General features: G+C 42.9%; 1 pseudogene; it reads right to left on the reverse strand.

Annotated features, from left to right (window-relative positions):
* Window positions 1–1465: 1465 nt before the first annotated feature.
* LOC129036018 (U2 spliceosomal RNA) lies at window positions 1466–1581 on the reverse strand (annotated as a pseudogene).
* Between the last annotated feature and the right edge of the window lie 19368 nt (window positions 1582–20949).

Here is a 20949-nt window from a genome sequence, read left to right on the forward strand (position 1 = left end):
TTTCACTCTTAACTTTCCCTTTGCCTGTCTTTGTAAAACCTAGCCGTAAAGAAATTATCTGGCCAGGTGCGGTGGCTAGCGCCTATAATCCCAGCACCTTGGGAGGCTGAGGTGGGCGGATCACCTGAGGTCAGGAGTTCGAGACCAGCCTGGCCAATATGGCAAAACCCCGTCTCTACTAAAAATACAAAACATTAGCCAGGCATGGTGGTGGGTGCCTGTAATCCCAGCTACTCGGGAGGCTGAGGCAAGAGAATCGCTTGAACCGGGGAGGCGGAGGTTGCAGTGAGCCAAGATCGTACCATTGCACTCCAGCCTGGGCAACAAGAATGAAACTCCACCTCAAAAAAAAAAAAAAGGAAATTATCTGACCTACTTCGTTTGACTGTAGGTCACAAGACCCCCATTCCAGAGAGGGTTCTGCCCCATACCCAGAAGGAAGGAATGTAGGAATGCTGCTCAGAGAAGCCAAGAAGAATCTAGACAGACAGCCCTTGCTGAGTTTCCACTCAGTCTAGTAGCATGCTCTTTTGTCCAATCATATTTCTACACGTTGTTCCATACTTTGTTGAATGTAAGCATTAAAATGGACACTGTCCCCTGTATCTTTGGGTCTTTGTTCTGAAGGCTCCTGTGCACATGTTAATTATAAATTTATATGCCTTTTCTCCTATTAATCTGGCTCTTGTCCATGATTTTTTCAGAGAACCTCCAGAGGGTAAAGGGGAAATTTTCCCTCGGCCCTGACAATTCTTCTAACTTTCAGTAGTTTTGTATAATGCCTACACTTCTGTGATAGTTTGGTATTTTTTTTCTTGTTTTGGTTAAGAAAGGCAGTTACTTTTATTCAAATTGATTTGAAAGCATTCTAAGGAGTGATTTGTGGAACCTTGGATGAAAATGGACCCATTGTCAGTGACTGTTTTTGAATGTTTTAGTACAGCCTGTTACATAATAATTGAGTCATCATTCCACCAATCTGATTCTTTATCATTCTTTGTGTTTTAAAAACGGGGCTTTGGTCTTCATTTTCTATCTTTCCTACTTTATATAATTGAAATTGCTCAGACTGATTAATATTATCAAGTGAGAGAATTTTATGTCTACATGAGTAAAAAGTCTTAGTCGTTGTCAAAAGAATGTTAGAATAGACAATGACCTTGGAAAATTGTTGTATTATAGATATCTGCACATTGAACTCTATTCCTCTTATTAAGGAAGTACAGATGGAGAAGTTTATCTATTCGGTGTTTATTACTGCATTAAAGTCTCACCAAGTACCTATTGACTATGTCTAAATTACAGTAATTTTTTTAAAAGGCATGAAATATAAATGTCTCCACTTGGGCACAAGCACACCCAATTGCCTTTAATGGAGATAAAATAACCATTAGGATCTTTTCCAAGCCCTTGAGTATTAGATGAAAATTTTTATAATTAGAGTGTGCAGCAATGGCTTTTAGTTTTGAAGTCTTTGCAGCCATATATTTGACTTTATTTATTTATTGGTTGTGAGACAAGGTCTCACTCTGATAAGAACAGACACTACACTTGATCTTAGCCAAAAGGCCAAGAAGCGATAGGGTCTCACTCTGTCACTGGGAGTGCAGTGGCACAATCACAGCTCACTGCAGCCTCAACCTCTGGGCTCAGGTGATCCTCCCACCTCAGCCTCCCAAGTAGCTGGGACTACATGCACACCACACCAAGCGCAGTCAATTTTTCTATTTTTTGTAGAAATGGGTTTTTTTCATGTTGCTCAGTCTGGTCTCGAACCCATGAGCTCAAGCAATTCTTCTGCCTTGGCCTCCCAAAGTGCTGGGATTACAAGCATGAGCCACTGCACCAGACATATTTATATTTGTTATATATTAAAAAACTTTTTTTTGTAGAGATGGGAGTCTCACTCACTATGTTGCCCAGGCTGGTCCTGAACTCCTGGGCTCAACAACCCTCCTGCTTCAGCCTCCCAAAGTCATTTGACTTTAAACAGCGAATTACTTTCTTCAGTGGTGGATTAGATCATTTCAGTGTGTTTCTGGTAACACTGTGAAGTTTTTGCTTGGTTTTTAGCAGAATTCATTTATTCTCAGTCTTTTTGATGACTTGCCTTGGCCAGGATTGGCTAGCAGATTTTACCTGTATGACAACTTGGTGTACTGGTGCAATTTGGTTGAGATTATGAGACCACATTTTGCTCAGTGGGGCAAGATGTCCTGCTCCCTTAGCGATGTCCTGCTCCCTTAGCAATGGGAAAGAGAATGGATATTGGTGATGAGTTGTACATCTGCCATCAAGTAAGCACAGTGAAGCCTTTAGGTAACCTTTGAAAACCATTGAGTTACCTTTAATGCTCTGTCATTTCTCAGATGAATTTAAGTGAATAATGATGCCAAAGCATCTCATGGAAAAAAAAAACATGAATAAAAAGCATTGCTCTAAATGTAACATTACCAAAATCAGTGGTTAAAGCAACATATAGCACTCTTGTTTTTGATACCAGTCTTGTGAATAAGGTATTCAGGAAGCACAGCTGTCTTTTGTTCCTGAAGCCATATCAGGATTCAGCAGGAAAGAGCACCAAGATCAATTGGCAATGTTTATCCTGATCAAGCACAGGCACTGATGGCAGGTATGCCACCTATTTTGACATAAATTCTAGATATATGGTAGACCTGTACTATGTTATATCTGTGTCTATGTTTATATCTATATCTATACAATGTCTATAACTATCTATCTGTTTGGAAAGAGCAAGAATTCGTTCTTTTCGGGGTTCTCTCCTATATCCCCATAGAATCAAACAATAAATATGTGTTGAATAAATCACTCGTGCAAATTCTAAAATTCACATATGACCCTGTATTTTATCATGTCTCCCATAGAATAGGTGAGAACCAGAGAAAAATATTGTTGAGCCCAGGAGCCCAAGCTATATGATCAACTGGAAAGACTCAGTAGGTAATTTGTTCCTAGAAAGCAGCCTATGGCAACACATGATTGAAATTTCCACCTTGATAAAATGACAAATTACTACATGTCAGAGACTTCTAGTTTGCTTGTAAATAATGAGAGCTGTGATGATAAATCCCAGATTTTCACCCTGAGGTACCCTATCAGCAAAAGAGTAAATGCCATTCATTCTTCTGGAGGCCTTGCCAAAAAAAGTCATTGCCTAACTAAAAAATATGCTGGAGTCTCACATTTCATCTTAAAATTTCATGTGAATTTTGGATTTTATGCCACAATACATATTTATTATAATATTAACATTAAATTACCAGTTAAATTTCTTAAATTTTTCTAAAATATTTTGAAAAAGCTGATAGTCTCAGATGTATCGTGTTTAGCTTGTGGCTTGGCATATCATCAAGTCCAAGGAGCTCGTGACAGATGAGAAAGGTGAGTGTAATCCATGGAACGCGGTCAATGCAGTAGGTTGAATTGTGTTCCCCCAAAAGATATGCACAAGCTCGGCTGGGCGTGGTGGCTCACACCTGTAATCCCAGCACTGTGGGAGGCCAAGGCAGGCGGATCACCTGAGGTCAGGAGTTTGAGACTAGGCTGGCCAACATGGTGAAATCCCATCTCTACTAAAAGTACAAAAATTAGCCAGGCGTGATGGCAGGTGCCCGTAATCCCAGCTACTCGGGAGGCTGAGGCAGGAGAATCGCTTGAACCTGGGAGGCAGAGGTTGCAGTGAGACGAGATTGCACCACTGCACTACAGCCTGGGTGACAGAGCAAGACTCTGTCTCAAAAAAAAAAAAAAAAAAAAAAAAAAAAGATATGCATAAGCTCTAGCTACCCCACTCCCCTTTCTGTGAATGTGACCTTATTTGGATATAGGGGTCTTTGCAGATATAATTAAGTTGAGGATCTCAAAATGAGATAATGCTGGATTTAATCCAATGAGAGAGATATGAGACCCAAAGAAACAGGGGAGACAGTCATATGAAGAAGGAGGCTGCTATGGTTTGGATGCGGTTTGTCCCCGCTAAAACTCCTGTTGCAATTTGATCCCCAGTGTGGCAGTATTGGGAGACAGGAAGTGTTTGGGTCATGAGAGCAGATCTCTCATGAATAGGTTAATGCCCTCCCAGTGGAGAGAGTTCTCATTCTTGGGGGACTGGATTAATTACTGAAGAGCAGGTTGTTATAGAAGTGAGTTCAGCCTCCTAGACTCTCTCTTGCTTCCTCTCTCACCATGTGATCTTTTGGCACACACCCGCTTCCCCTTCCTCTTTCTTCCACAAGTTGAAGTGGTGTGGGACCCTGACCAGTTGCAGCTACCCAATCTTGAACTTCCCAGCCTACGGAACTGTGAGCTAAATAAGCCTCTTTTCTTTATAAATTACCCAGTCTAAAGTGTTCTGTTATAGCAACAAAAATAACGGACTAAGAAAATGGTAGGGGACACCCTGGCTTGGTAGCTCACGCCTGTAATCCCAGCACTTTTGGAGGCCAAGGCAGGCGGATCACCTGAGGTCAGGAGTTCGAGACCAGCCTGACCAGCATGGTGAAGCCCCATCTCTACTAAAAATACAAAAATTAGCCTGGCTTGGTGGCGCGCACCTATAATCCCAGCTCCTTGGGAGGCTGAGGCAGGAAAATTTCTTGAACCCAGGAGGCAGAGGTTGCAATGAGCTGAGATCGTGCCACTGCACTCCAGCCTGGGTGACAGAGCAAGACTCTGTCTGGAAAAAAAAAAAAAGTGAAAATGGCAGGGGTTGAAGTTATGATCCCACAAGCCAAGGAGCTTCAAGAGCCACCAGAAGCAGAAAGGATTCTCCTTGTAGCTTCTGGTGGCTGGAAGGATCCCCCCCTAGAGCCTTCGGAGGGAGCATGGCCCTGCTGACACCTTGATTTCTGAATTGTGGCCTCTGAAGGTACAAAACAATCATCTTTTGTTTTAAGCCACCAAGTTTGCGGTTACTTCAGCCCTGGAAAATCAACATACTTAGGAATTACAAAAACTACAATTCCAAAGGTAATACTTCCAATACTTGAATCCTGCTCTGGCCATATAGTTCAAAGTCATTTTTAACCATTGCTCTCAGACAAAGTGGCAAAGCTACAACTAATCTTAAATCCAATGTCTGATCAGCTTTGCTAACTACCCTCACAGTAGCTTGGCAAAGTAAACCTTTATTTTGAGACCATTAGCATTTTTACCAGATTCAAGTGACATAAAAACGTACAAATTTGGATAAATACCAAGGAAAATATCTTTGTCTATAAAAATTCAATTATTTGTGCCTCAAAGTATTAATACTTTGGTCTGAACTTCAGTTCTCTAACTGGCCTCACTGAACATTGGTCTGTAATGTTCACCTCTTGTCTATTGCCATTTTGTAAAAATATCTAGAGGGTTTTTTAAAAAAAATAGTTGTGAAGAAAGATTGCCAGAAGATATATTTTAATATTTTGTAAAGTATTTTTAAATAACTTAAAGGCACAAACTCATCTGGTATTGGCAACTGTGACTTGGAAAATAAATTCAGCATATTTTTAGACCATACTACCAGACAATTTAGTCACATCCATCTATATAATTAGAAGAGCAGGAAAATGGGGCACTCTCAGAGTATATACTAAAAATTGTGAAAAATGTTTCACAAAATGCTAGGAAATTAAAAGTCATTTTATACATGACTGACAAGAGAAAATTGATTAGAAAACAAAACCAAAATAAACAATGTTTCTTTTTTTTCTTTTATTTTGAGAGGATCTCACTATGTTGCACAGACTGGAGTACGGTGGCATGATCTTGGCTCACTGCAACCTCCACCTCCCAGGCTCAAGCCATCATCCTCCCACCTCACCCTCTCAAGTAGCTGGAACTAGAGGCACCTGCCACACGCCCAGCTAATTTTTGTATTTTTTGTAGAGACAAGATTTTGCTATATTGCCTAGGCTATTCTTGAACTCCAAGCTCAAGCGATCCGCCCTCCTTGGCTTCCCAAAGTGCTGGGATTACAGGCATGAGCCACCACACCCAGCCACCAGCAGTGTTTACGATGCCAAAAGTGACATTAATTTCTGGCCGTATAAATATTAAAAACATTATTATGTCATTTAGTAGATTCAGAGCTTGGTTTCCCATGACTTTCAGTTAGGTAATCTTTTAAATTTGGTCCATCATTGTTTGAGAGAATAGATCAAGCTTTCTCTGAATGTGAGAATATCTTTGCCTAAAACTACTCCCACTTCTGAATCTCACAATACATTAAAAAACAAAATATCAGTGAATTTAATTTAAGGAGCTAACTGACATGTATTAGCAATTCATGAATCAGGCAGCATCCTGTTTATAAACTAGAGGGAGCTCCCTTGGGCATGGCAGAACAGTTGGTTTTTATAAGATAGCTTGAGCAAGAACAAGGAAACAGCATAGGGCAAAAAGTGACATTAGGTTCTTACTTCAGGTTACTTTCCTTGATGGGTTAAAGTAGAGGGGGCTTCCTTATCATGTCTGCTCACGTTAACTGGGTCCTTTACAAGTGGTTGCTGTGAATCTCTTTGGTTTTGGGGAAAACTACCTATTTGGAAATTGTTCTGTTTTTTAAAGTTTCAATTTGATTGTGTGGTGCTTGACGTGAGTGACTCCATTTTGGTTTGGTCTGTTGGGGCCAAGTGCAGGAGCTCAGTCAAAAACAGGGGTGACAACATTTTGGTTTGGTTGTTGGGGCTGAGTGCAGGAGCTCAGTCAAAAACAGTGGGCTCCCTTAAATTTTATTTACCACTGAATTCAATCCTTTCTATTTTACTCTCTTTCAAGTATCTTCTTCTAAATTTCCTAAAAGGGTGGAGGAGTTTATAAAGTTGCTATCCCCTAAGTACAGAGAAGGAAACTGTATTAAAAATGGCTCCAACAATGGGGCACTTCTCAAATCACAAGGCATCTCCTACTTCAGAATTTTTGTTTCACAACTAAAAGGAATTGTTTTACCCTGGTTACTCATGTACTCTTGCTACCTTGTTCTTCAAGCAAAAGCTCTGAATTAGAGGTTGCTGCCCTTGAGTGGCTTCTTTAGCCCAATGACATAAATCTACTGGGTAAATAAAATAGAGTTTTAGGAATCTGTTCTTATGATATACCAAACAAATTCTAAAGTGCTACTTTTCCTAATAGCAAACAGCAGCTACAGTTTCAGGTTAAAACTGCATTGTTTAAGCCAAGCACCATTACAAGGTTTGTGGAGCAAGGAACAGATTCAATTTATTATTTAAATTATAAAGATAGAAGCAAATAGAAGTGTGTTTCTGATTGTAGGAAAAGACATTCTATTAGAATTTCATAAAGGAAGTTGACACCATTAACCCATTTGTTTTTACCAGGATGTCAATGTTGAAAAGCAGGTTATTTAATTCTGCTATTTAAAAGTGGCTACAGACCAGGCGCGGTGGCTCACGCCTGTAATCCCAGCACTTTGGGAGGCTGAGGCAGGCGGATCACCTGAGGTCGGGAGTTCAAGACCAGCCTGACCAACATGGAGAAACCCCGTCTCTCTACTAAAAATACAGAATTAGCTGGGCATGGTGGCGCATGCCTGTAATCCCAGCTACTTGGGAAGCTGAGGCAGGAGAATCGCTTGAGCCCGGGAGGCGGAGGTTGCCGTGTGCCGAGATCGCGCCACTGCACTCCAGCCTGGGCAACAAGAGCAAAACTCCATCTCGAAAAAGAATTAATTAAAATAATGATAGGCTGTGGAAAAGGAAGGATTTACAAGAACTGTAAGTCTCTTTTCACCTCTATTCCCTAGGACTCTAGTTTTCCTGTGAATTCATTTTTGTTTCTCCTTTACAAAACTATAGATATGCAGAGGCCAAGGGAAAACTTCCCCTTTACCCTCTGAAGGTTCACTGAAAATCACTGATGAGAGGCAGATTAATAGGAGAAAAGGCATACAAATTTACACAGAAGCCTTCAGAGTGAAGACCCAAAGATAAAGAGGACATCGTCCATTTTTATGCTTAGGTCCAACAAAGTATGGACAGCTGTGTAGAAATCTGATTGAACAAAAAGTGTAGATCCAATGCCAATAGACTGAGTGGGGAAATGTAGTAAGGCCTGTCTGTTCAGATTCTTCTTGGCCTCTGTGTGCATACATTCCTTCCTGCTGGGGATGGGGCAGAACCCTCTCTGGAATGGGGGTCTTATGACCTACAGTCAAACAAGGTAGGTCAGATCATTTCTTTATGGTCAGGTTTCACACAGAAAGATGGAGGCGCCAGGCTGCGGTGGCCCACGCCTGTAATCGCAGCACTTTGGGAGGCTGAGGTGGGTGGATCACAAGGTCAGGACTTTGAGACCAGCCTGGCCAATATGGTGAAACCTCGTTTCTACTAAAAATACAAAAATTAGCTGGGCGTGGTGGCACACGCCTATAGTCCCAGCTACTCGGGAGGCTGAGGCAGGAGAATCACTTGAACCCACGAGGTGGAGGTTGCACTGCACTGAGCTGAGATCACACCACTGCACTCCAGCGTGGTGACAGGGCAAGACTCCTTCTCAAAAAAAAAAAAAAAAAAAGATGGAGGGAAAGTTGTTATATTTTAAGTTTTATGAATGGCTTTCGGGAAACAGGGTTCTGGTTTCTATGACCTGCCTTGGGAACAATGGGACTGAGAGACAAGAGGACAGGAGAAGGTCAGAGGAAAACTTGCTTCTGAGGCCTTCGTTTGGGGATATTGTCTTCTGAGTCCCAACAGATAGTTATACAAATTTCAGACTACTCAGAGCATCTCATCCTTATGTGAAAGAAAAATAATTTTTTTTTTTTTTTTTTTTTTTTTGAGATGGAGACTTACTCTGTTGCCCAGGCTGGAGTGCAGTGGCGCGATCTCGGCTCACTGCAAGCTCCGCCTCCTGGGTTCACGCCATTCTCCTGCCTCAGCCTCACGAGTAGCTGGGACTACAGGCACCCGCCACCACGCCCGGCTAATTTTCTGTACTTTTAGTAGAGACGGGGTTTCACTGTGTTAGCCAGGATGGTCTCGATTCCTGACTTCGTGATCCGCCCGCCTCAGCCTCCCGAAGTGCTGGGATTACAGGCGTGAGCCACCTCGACCGGCCCTGAAAAATAAATCGTAAGACCACAAAATCACTAAGCCAAAGGGAAGAGTCAAGCTGGGAACTGCGTCAGGCAAACCTGCCTTTTATTTTATTCCTAAATAAGATAGCTACAAAGAATTTAAAAAGCTACATACCTTCTTCACAATTTGCCCGTTAGGAAATTTCTTGTGGGCCCCAAGATCTTTACCCTAAAATTGTTCTGTTGAATTTTACCCTGGCAAGGTAAATTGACAGCCTGTCTTCACAGATGCAGGACAAAGGACAGAACTCTAAGTCATCCCTGTGCTCACCATGTCTGATTGCTTCCACTGATGTAAAAATGCAGATTTGCTGAGTTAGATGAAGATGTAAGTAACTTTCCTCTATGGCCCTCTCACGTGTAAATTATGTATTCGGTGATGGCCAAAGGCTCAAAAGAATGCAAATGTTTGTCTCTTATCTACCCACACCTTTTAAAATTTCTTTCTCTTTCCCCAATATCTGTCCTTTCCCCTTTAAATATTGAAGTCCTTAAAATCATCTTCGGAGAAGGCACAGACCTGGCCCCTGGGCATGCATTCTTAATCTTGGCAAAATAAATTTTCTAAAATTCCTTTTTTTTTTTTTTTTCCCGAGGTGGGGTCTTACTGTGTCACCCAGGCTGGAGTGCAGTGGTGCAATCTCAGCTTACTACACCCTCCACCTCCTGGGTTCAAGTGATTCTCCTGCCTCAGCCTCCTGAGTAGCTGGGATTGCAGGCACCCGCCACTACACCTGGATAATTTTTGTATTTTTAGTAGAGACGGGGTTTCACCATGTTGGCTGGGCTGGTCTTGAACTCCTGACCTCAAATGATCTGCCTGCCTTGGCCTTCCAAAGTGCTGAGATTACAGGCATGGGCCACAGTGTCCAGCCAAATTTTCTAAGTTGATTGAGGCCTGTCTCAGATACTTTTTGGTTCACAGATTGGCAACCATGAAGGAAGTCAGGTGGAGATGCCCTTGACCTTTGGCAAATCTCCTATCTGGCCAGAGCTATCTTTATTGCTCAAACTAATAGGTCAATTGGCTAAGGCCTGAGAGCTGCCCCGTCCAGAGAATCCCTGATCTCCCAAAATTTGGTTGAAATCTAAGGTTTATTTTGCTGTACAACTCCTTTTCTGGAGTTTCACTCACTTTCAGCAAGGAAAGTGAGCTTTTCCTGCTTCCATAATGATGGAGAGCAGGCAACTCCTTTCTGGAGTTTCAACTTGCTTTGAACAGGTAAGGCAAGTTTGAGTTTTTTTTCTGCTTCTAGGATAGCAGAGAGCAGTCTTCAGCCTGAGCCCCATTCCTAGGTAAGTAGCTGAATTGGGGTTTTGTTTTGGAAATTCTCCTTAATGGCTAAAGTTAAGATTAACAACCAGCTGGTCTTAATTTCTTCTTACCATTAGAGCACTCAGTAATCTAATCTAATATAAATTATAAATCTAATATATTAGATTTATTTTGGGTTTGACCAACTGTATCTGACTTGATCAAATCCAGAGGAAAGTTCCAAATTATGGGGAATAAGGCCTCTGAATTGGCTACATTCCTGCAGCTGAAAATAAAGAAAGAAAAAAGGGAAAAAGTAAAAGCAGCCAGGCCGGGCATGGTGGCTCAAACCTGTAATCCCAGCACTTTGGGAGGCCAAGGCAGGCAGTCTAAGAGTTTGAGACCAGCCTGGGCAACATAGTGAGACCCCATCTCTATAAAAAATACAAAAATTAGTTGGGCATGGTGGCATGCGCCTATAATCCCAGCTACTCAGGAGGCTGAGGTGCGAGGATTGCTTGAGCAGGAGGAAGGGGTGGGGGATGGTGGGGAGGCGAAGGCTGCAGTGAGCCAAGATGGAACCACTGCATTCCTGCCTGTCAACAAAACAGTAACAACAATAACAACAAGAAAATAACAAGAAAAATAAATAAAGCATGTCAAACAAATATGTCCCTTATTGGGGCGGGGGGAAGGAGAAGTATAAATGTGACAAAGTGGCCAGGAATTCCCAAAGTCAAGTGTTAATCCATAATCATTTTAAGCGATTTTGATAAAAGCATTAACATTTTGCCAAGTTCTGTTTTCTCTCTACTTCATGGAAGAGCTAATTCTAAATTTATCTCCCAGGTAAAGATTAGTTTAGGAAATTTCCTTGTATAGTTGAAATTGTTTTTATTTCAAAATTCAAAGCACCCAGCTGGTATTTGGTGAGCATTTCCTGCGTGAGGCACACCAAACCCCTTTGCCCTCCAGGTCCTTCCCAGGACAAGTCAGCAGTGCACAGGTTCCTAAGGTGGCCCTTGGCCCCGAAACCAAGGGGTAAATTTGATCGGGTCTGCCTGCCTTTCTTGCTTTTGGTCACTTGCTTTTTGTTATCTGTATTCCTTTTTCCATGAAGCCGAAGGCCAAGGTAGCTGAAGGCCTTGCCACTGAACGCTGAAACTGAACCTTCACTACTTTGTAGACAGTGTTCATAGGTCACCATGGTAATGGGAGCAAAAAGATGGTTGTTTCTCAGGAATTTGGGCCAGCTCCTGTCCAGTTCAAACTGGTGGAAACCACCAATGCTTCAACTGGGCCTGCACTAGTGCTCAAGAGGTGGCCTTTTCATGTGAGAGGGCCAAAAACTCCACCCTCAGATCATGCTAACACCACCATTTTCTGTACATATGTCCTATGGAATGCCATGAGCCCTGACTATACCTGTGCAGAACAAACCTGTTAACGTCTTTTTTTCCCCCAGTGCCAATCACCTTTCCCCATGCCTTAGACCATCCCACTTCCCTGACGCATAAATATCCCTAAGCTTTATCTTCAGTCAGGTGGATTTGAGAGCTGTTCTCCTGTCTTAGTGCTCGGGCTTTGTGAATAAATCTTCCCTCTTTTGCAAAACCCGTGTTACAGTGATTCATTTACTGCACGTGGGCAGAATGGACCTGGACCTGGCCAATACTAGCCCTTGGTTCTGTGCTCTTACATAAGGGCAAATTCTCATTCTCAGGGTGACCCTAATTCCAGTAGTTAAAACTGCTGCTTAGCTTTGACACAAGAGTTTTCATTTTGCTGGGCCGGGAGCGGTGGCTCATACCTGTAATCCCAGCACTTTGGGAGGCCGAGGCGGGCAGATCACCTGAGGTCAGGAGTCTGAGATCAGTCTGGCCAACGTGGTGAAACCCCGTCCCTACTAAAAATACAAAAATTAGCTGGGCGTGGTGGTAGGCACCTGTAATCCCAGCTACTCGGGAGGCTGATACAGGAGAATTGCTTGAATCCAGGAGGCAGAGGTTGCAAGTGAGCTGAGATTGCGTCACCGCACTCCAGCCTGGAGGACAAGAGCGAGACGTCGTCTCAAAAAAAAAAGAGTTTTCATTTTGTAATAAAAACCATGGCGTCTGGTGGCTGGGCGCGGTGGTTCATGCCTGTAATCCCAGCACTTTGAGAGGCCAAGGCGGGTGGATCACCTGAAGTCAGGACTTCAAGACAAGCCTGGCCAAGATGGTGAAACCCCATCTCTACTAAAAACACAAAACTTAGCCAGGCGTGCTGGCGTGCACCTGCAGTCCCAGCTACTCAGGAGGCTGAGGCAGAGAATTGCTTGAACCCAGGAGGTGGAGGTTGCTGTGAGCCAAGATCACGCCACTGCGCTCCAGCCTAGGCAACAGAGTGAGACTCCGTCTCAAAACAAACAAAAAAAACCATGGCATCTTATGACGTTTTGTGATGATTATAGCTGTGGCCTCTTTGTCTCCAACTATAATTTTTGCCCTAATTAAGTGGGGGGAAAATTTTCTAAGTCAGAGATTTACAATGTGACTGTATATTAGATTTACTTTTTTTTTTTTTTTGGTTATTTTGTTTGTTTGTTTGTTTGTTTTTGAGATAGAGTCTTGCTCTGTTGCCCAGGCTAGAAAATGGTGTGACCTCAGCTCACTGCAACCTCTGCCTCCCGGTTTCAAGCAATTCTGCTGCCTCAGCCTCTCAAGTGGCTGGGATTACAGGCACCCGCCACTATGCCTGGCTAATTTTTGTATTTTTAGTAGAGATGGGGTTTCACCATATTTGCCAGGCTGGTCTCAAACTCTTGACCTCAAGTGATCTGCCCATCTCGGCCTCCCAAAGTGCTAGGATAATAGGCTTGAGCCACCATGCCTGGCCTTGTTAGACTTACTTTTAAAAATAATTGTTGATGCCTGGGTGCCACCCTCGGACATTTTGATTCACTTGATCTGGGATGGGACCAAGGCATCAATATTTTTTTTAAAAAACACTCACCTCCCTAGACCATTCTAGTGTGGAGAAATACTGTTCTAAGGGACTTGAACCCTGGAGTCCATATCCTTTCATCTTTGAGTTTTGAGACCCCTGAGAGTTTCTGCTACTGGTTTCTAGGGTACCTTACTATTTGCAGGGCCAGCAGCAGGCACTTTGGTCTCTGCAATATGGTTCCTTGTAAGAATGGGAAAGTTGACAGGACATCTTGCTCTTTTGAGTGCAGTTAAGGATGGTCCAGTGATCTTATACTTACTCCTAAAAGCTCAGGAAACAAACACATTACTGCAGAGCTACTGCAGACTCCTCTGAGGAAAGATGAAGAATAATGACAGCCCAAAGTCTAAACTTGCATCAACATCCGGTACAGAAAACAGCTGTTAGCAAATAAACTCATTAGCGTCCTATTTGAGCTCTCTTGGGGGGAATAATCTCTCACTAGCCTGAGAAACACTTTGAGAACTGTTGTTTTACATGTGATGTTGGCTGTGCAGCTCACACAGCATGGTTGAGAGCTCTCAGCTCTATTTTCAGCGGCTGTTGGTAGTAGTGACAACTAAACAAAGAAGACTAGAATTTCAGCAATGCTGTCTGTCCCAACTCAACAGGCATGACAAAGCAGTTTTCGATATACTCTATCAGTAAAGATGGTAAATACACAGGGAAATGTTTGAAATAGGAATACCCTACCCACTCCCAGGGTGTAAGGAAGACAGGCATCCAGTGGGCAAAGCAAATGCTCCCTATTTAGGCTGGAGGGCCTGTCTTTAGCCAGAACACGAAACATAAATGGGGAAGGCAAGGACTACATTGATGTAGTAAGCATTCACTTGGGAGACATGGCCTGAAAAAAGGAGCAGCCGAAACAGGAAAAAGTCAAGGACCTCTCAAATAACATGCTATTTGCCTATAGAGAGAGACAGCCCTAATTTGATAGAAAGGACTGCTACCCAAGGTCAAGGTATTGTCTGCAGGTGACTAAGATTTGCATTTGGTCTGGACACAGTACCATGTACTGTTACCATGGGGATCGCAGAGACAAGGAATATAGAATGCCTATGTAAACTGTAAAGTGTAATACCAATTTGATGGTCGTGGTTCATTACCTACAGGACCTTGCTACTCAGTGTGGTCTTTAACCAGCATCATCAGCCTCACCTAGGAAGTTGCTAGAAATGCTATTGAATGTGCTTTTAATTTTTTTAATTGTAGGAAAATGTACATAATAAAATTTACTGTTTTAACCATTTTTAAGTACAGTTCTGTGACATTAGGTACATTCACATTATCGTACAACCTCATTACTCCATCTCCAGAACTTTTTTTATCATCTGAAACTGAAACTCTGAAACTCTGTACCTTGAATGTGTGGGGTTTTTTTTTCTTTTTTTTTTTTGAAATGGAGTCTCGCTCTGTCTCCCAGGCTGGAGTGCAGTGGTGTAATCTCTGCTCACTGCAACCTCCACCTCCCAGGTTCAAGTGATTCTCCTGCCTCAGCCTCCCAAGTAGCTGGGATTACAGGCATACGCCACAACACCCAGATAAATTTTGGATTTTCAGTAGAGACGGGGTTTTTCCATGTTGGCCAGGCTGGTCTCGAACTCTTGATCTCAAGTGATCCGCCTGCCTCAGCCTCCCAAAGTGTTGGGATTACAGGCATGAACCACCATGCCCGGCCCCACATGTACTTTTAAACAGGATCTCCAGGTGGTTCATATGCACAGTAAAGCTGGGAAGCACTGTTCTAGGAGACTTCTCACCATGGTAAACCTAATAGCATACTGTGTGGTAGACACTGTACTAAGTATTCTGCATGTCTTATCTCATCTAATCCTCCCAGCAACCTGATGAAGTAGATACTATCATGAACTCACTGTACAGATAGGGAAACATGCAAGCATTGTACTCGAAGTTGTACAGCTTGAAGGGATGGAGCTGGGTCTGTGATTCCAGAGTATGTGCTTTACTCCCTCTGAAATTTTTCTTTTTTCTTTTTTTTTTTTTTGAGACGGAGTCTTGCTCTATTGCCGAGGCTGAAGTGCAGTGGCGCGATCTTGGCTCACCACAACCTCCGTCTCCCGGATTCAAGCAATTCTCCTGCCTCAGCTTCCTAAGTAGCTGGGATTACAGGTGTGTGCCACCACACCTGGCTAATTTTTTTTTGTATTTTTAGTAGAGACGGGGTTTCACCATATTGGCCAGGCTGGTCTCAAACTCCTGACCTTGTGATCTGCCTGCCTTGGCCTCCCAAAGTGCTGGGCTTAGAGGCATAAACCACTGCACCCGGCCCTTTTTCTTCTTTTTGAGACAGGGTCTCACTCTGTCACCCAAGCCAGAGTGCAGTGATGCAAACCCGGCTCACTGAAGCCTGAGCTTCTTGGGCTCAAGTGATCTTCCTGCCTCAGACTCCCATGTAGCTGGGACCATAGGTGTGTGCCACCATGTCTGGCAAATTTTTGTATTTTTTGTAGAGCGGGAGTCTCACCATCTTGCCCAGGCTCCCTCCAGACCTTTTCTGTGCCCAGAAATATCCCAGCAGGTGTCTTGCATTTGGGAACGTGCATTGAGGAAGAAAGATGCCTGAATATGGAGAGAGAAGAAGTAAAATAAGATCCCCACTGCAAATAAATCTTTTTTCTGTAGTTTTATACAACTCTGGCATCCAGTAAAGAGATCTGGAGAATCTGGGACTGTGCTTTCACAGCATTATTTCATTTTGTTTCCCCAGAAACTTGAGTCTCCTAATCAAGATTTTCTTTCCTTTCTTAGGCATTTCAGCTTCTCCTATTTCTTTCTTTTTGGACTCTTTTGGAAAAACAGAGAAATCAAACAGGAAGCTGCTGCTGGGGACTTCTGTGTTGGATGGGATAGTGTGGCCAGGCTCACTGTTCTACTACCTCAAACCCCAAGGTTTCAGCATGACTCAGGGTGCAGACTCCAAAAGGTCTGACTTGGAATGTGACTTAGGAACTCTGGCCAGTCTCCCTTGCTCAGATCTGAAACTGGGAAGTTTACAAAACCCAAAACCTTGCATAATTAGAAAGAATAAATCCCTATAAGGAAGAGAAACACAATGGAAAATTCCACTGGAGATATCTGAAATTGCCTGACTCTTGTGTCAGCAACTGGGAGGTCGTATGGGGTCAGATGGCCACAAGGAGTACACAGCTGGACGAGATCTATCCTTCCAGGAAGTGAATTCCTGGAGGGTACTTCTGGTCATCAAAAGTTGCTTGAAAACTGTAGAAACTAAGACCCAGTGTTGTGTTTGTGTGTGTATGTGCAGTGGCGCAATCATAGCTCACTGTCACCTATTATTCCTGGGCTCAAGCTATCCTTTTGCCTCAGCCTCCAGAATAGTTAGGACTGTAGGTGCACTGCCACCACCACACTCCTCAGTTAATTTTTAAAATTTCCTTGTAGAAACAGAGTCTCTGTGTTGCCCAGATTGGTGTTGAACTCCTGGCCTCGGCCTCCTGAAGTGCTGGGATTACCAGCATGAGCCACTGTTCCCAGTCCTGGTCTTCTTAATGATTGTTTCAGAACTACTCATGATCAAAGATCAGTTAGACAAATGGTTCTCAATCCTGGCTAAGGCTAGAATCAATTGCCTGTAAAATTTATTTAAGAATCCGCATGCCCAGGACCCATTCCCAGAGATTTGGATTTAATTGGTCTGGAGTGACACCCAGGCCCAGGTATTTTCCAATGTGTGTCCAATGTTGAGAAACACTGAATTAGACAAAGTAGGGCAAAAGTGTCATTTATTTTTGTATTTGCTATGCCTAACACAGTATCTGTCCCTTAGTTAGGTATTCCATAAGAGTTCATGGAATATGTATGTGAATAAATGAACTAGTGTCATCACATAAACAACTATTAGCACTTAGGTTGCACTTTATGGGTTTCAAAATACTTTTGTATGTGCTGCTCTCATTTTAGTCTGTTAAAAAGGTAAACTGAGGCACAATAAAAAATTATTTTTAAAGTTTATTTGAGCAAACAATGAATCACGAATCACACAGCTCCCAACCAGAAGCAGTTTAGGGGCTCCATTAAGGAAGTATGAAAGAGGGACAGGCTCTTTTATTTTATTTATTTATTTATTTTTTTGAGATGGAGTTTCACTCTTTGCCCAGGCTGGAGTACAGTGGCACGATCTCAGTTCACTGCAACCTCTGCCTCCTGGGTTCAAGTGATTCTCCTGCCTCAGCCTCCTGAGTAGCTGGGATTACAGGCAACCACCACCATGCCTGGCCAATTTTTGTATTTTTAGTAGAGACGGAGTTTCACCATTTTGGCCAGGCTGGTCTCGAACTCCTGACCTCAGGTGATCCATCCACCTCCGCCTCCCAAAGTGCAGGGATTACAGGCGTGAGCCACGGTGCCCAGCCCTCGGAACAGGCTCTTATACCATGAATACCTAAGTAACACATAGAAAAGATTTGATTTTTTATGGCTATAAAGTTGCCTTATTTGGTCTATACTACTGGAAAGTCCCTACTTAGATAAATTTGTTGGCTACTTCTGACTGGTGGAGTTTAAGTTCTGTTTTTCTTTAACACAGACATTTACAAGAAATAAGTTTTTCTTATGTCTGCAAATCAAGCGAGGTTAAGATCACCTATGAGGCCTAGCTGGCTTTGTCTGCTCAGTGATTCTTCAGGCCTGGTCTCCGCTCAATGTTTCTTCAGGCCTGGTCTCCATTTTAATTTACTTTAATAGATCTCATGTTCTCTGAAAAATATCATTATTCCCCATCTTACAGATGGGGAAGCCGAGGCTTAAAGAGATTAGGTGATTTCCACCTCCACCCCAAATCCAACAAAACTAATAAATGGAACTCTTGTTTATTTAGCTCTTTTCCACTCATAAGGTTTAATGACTAGGATGGTTCTCATCTGGCTCCAGTCATGCCCTGAGAAAGTTTGTTTGCCTTGGCAAGTATGTCATTTATTCTTCCCACCTTGAGGTCTAAAAACTGCTTATTATAGAAAAATTCAAACAAAAAAGTTTAGAAAATAGTATAATTAACCTTCATGTAATCATCACCCAGCTTGAGTGACATGAATTTTTTGTAAACAGATTAGTTATTAGATTTCCAGCACTTTGGGAGCCGGAATTGGGTGGATCACTTGAGCCACTACTCCTGGCCAATTTTTTTTCCTCAAAACTTCCTAGGTGCTTGTAAGGTTTTACATAAAGGGACAAATTTTGGTAACAAAACCAATTGTGAAAGCTAGGCAGCTAATACACATAAAATCATGGCCCATAAAATTAAGGAGGGACCTGCGTAATTATGGCCATGAAGTGCCCAGTTTAGGCTGGGAGGACCCCTTTTCTAACTCTGGGTCCAAGTTTAGCCCTGCACACCCCCATCAGATGTCACGGCCCCTTCAGCTCTTTGTGTTTGCTCCTCTCCTTTCCTGATTTGTACCATTTGGTGCCAGCATGGGCAGACATTCTATGGGGACTCTTTCCTGGGAGTCATCATTTTCCTGTGACCTGGTAACATCGCTGTTTCTAGCTAGTTGGTGATAAGGGATCAGCATTTTCTAGCAGCTACTGTTGCCACACAGAGCATTTGCTCAGAGCGACATCTAGTGGCTCTTAAAAAATAATGTAGTGAGGTGTAGCGGCCCTTTTTTTTTTTCTTTTTTTTTGACGGAGTCTTGCTCTGTCTCCCAGGCTGGAGTGCAATGGCGCAATCTCGGCTCACTGCAACCTCCGCCTCCCCGGGGGGTTCAAGCGATTCTCCTGAGATTACAGGCGCCTGCCACCGCGCCCAGCTAACTTTCGTATTTTTTAGCAGGAATGGGGTTTTGCCATGTTGGCCAGGCTGATCTCGAACTCCTGACCTCAGGTGATTCACCCGCCTCGGCCTCTCAAAGTGCTGAGATTACAGGCATGAGCCACCATGCCTGGCCATGGCCCTTTTCTAAAGAGACATCAAACTAGTTTGATTTTAAAATATGTATTTTGTCATAATTTTTAATTACAAAAGTAACTCATCATCATCATAAGAAAAACCCCAAAAGATACTGAATAGTAATAGCCTTGGCAATCAGATTGGCTTCCAAAATTTCATTCGAGTCTCTCCTGGTGCACCATTGAATACAAAATGAAAATCCCACCAGATCTCAAGCCCCAAGAGTAACCACAGTGAATCATAGATCATGCTTCCTAGTGGCTGCACAGTATTTCCTGGAACATAGGGGTGGGGATAATTGCTCACCTCATCTCTTATTAGTGGACTTTATGGGTAGATTTCAGGGTTTTTGCTTTTACAAACAATGCTTCCAGGAAGTCTTTGTACATATGGCCTTTGCATTCTTGAGAGTGTTTCTGTCAACAGTCATATAGAATATGGAATTCTGAGTCAAAGAGAATGAGCATTTTTTGCTCTGATTTACACCTCTACCAATAATGTGCCTGTTTCTCCGTGTGTTCACAACCCCAGAATATTATCACTTAAATAAAAACATTTGTGCATGTTGGCTTTTAATCTTTCTGTTTAAAAGAAAAAATGATTTTTTGTTGTTGCGGTGACTAGGTTGCGTTCTGTGTGATGCAATTTTGTTCTGACCATTAATCTTCCTAGAGACATTTCATACTCAATTTGCAGCTGGTGGTGGATTCCAACATAGAAACAAGGATATTTGGACCCTTATTAAGATTTGTGAACTCAAATTATATTTATGGAGTGCCTACTGTGTGCCTGCACAGACACATGAGACCTGCCCTGTCTTCTGAGGGAACTCACAGAGCAGTGAAGGCTGCCAGCATGCACGCCAGTCACTGCAATGAGTGGGTGATTCAGGCTCTACCTTGAGGAACGTAAGGCAAGCTGGTGTCCTAATGGAGGCAGTGAGGAGGAGGCAGTCAAGGGAAGGCTGCACAGAGGGGAGGGCGTTGAAGCTGGGTCTTGAAGAATAAAGGCCAGGCCCACAGGAAGGAGGGCAAATCAGGGAGGGGAAACAGAATGTGAGAGGAGTGGTGTGTTTGCAGGCTGCAGGAAGATCCAAGTGTCTAGAAAGAGTTTTGAGACTGCACATATGGCACAGGCTGGGTCACAGAGTTTGTACTTTATCTGCAAGACAAATAGATTTTCAAACTCCAGATAATTTTATTTTAAAAGAAAATACGGCCGGGCTCAGTGGCTTACGCCTGTAATCCCAGCACTTTTGGAGGCTGAGGTGGACGGATCGCTTGAGGTCTGGAGTTCGAGACCAGCCTCAACATAGCAAAACCCTGTCTCTACTAAAAATACTAAAATTAGCCAGGTGTGATGGCACACGCCTGTGATCTCAGCTACTCAGGAGGCTGAGGCAGGAGAATCGCTTGAACCCGGGAGGCGGAGGTTGCAGTGAGCTGAGATCATACCACTGCACTCCAGACTGGGAAACAGATTGAGACTCCATCTCAAAAAAAAAAAAAAAAAAAAAAAAAGATAGAGAACATTACCTCAATACTGTAATAGAGAAATCAATATCATTTGCCATAAATATAACCATAAAAATTAATTTACAGAACGGAAAAAAAAAACCGAGTATGTTTAAAACAGTTTAAAAATTAAAATGAAATCTAGGCCGGGTGCAGTGGCTCA

The sequence above is a fragment of the Pongo pygmaeus genome, chromosome 3 (genome assembly GCF_028885625.2).
Source record: "Pongo pygmaeus isolate AG05252 chromosome 3, NHGRI_mPonPyg2-v2.0_pri, whole genome shotgun sequence".
Taxonomy (NCBI): Eukaryota; Metazoa; Chordata; class Mammalia; order Primates; family Hominidae; genus Pongo; species Pongo pygmaeus.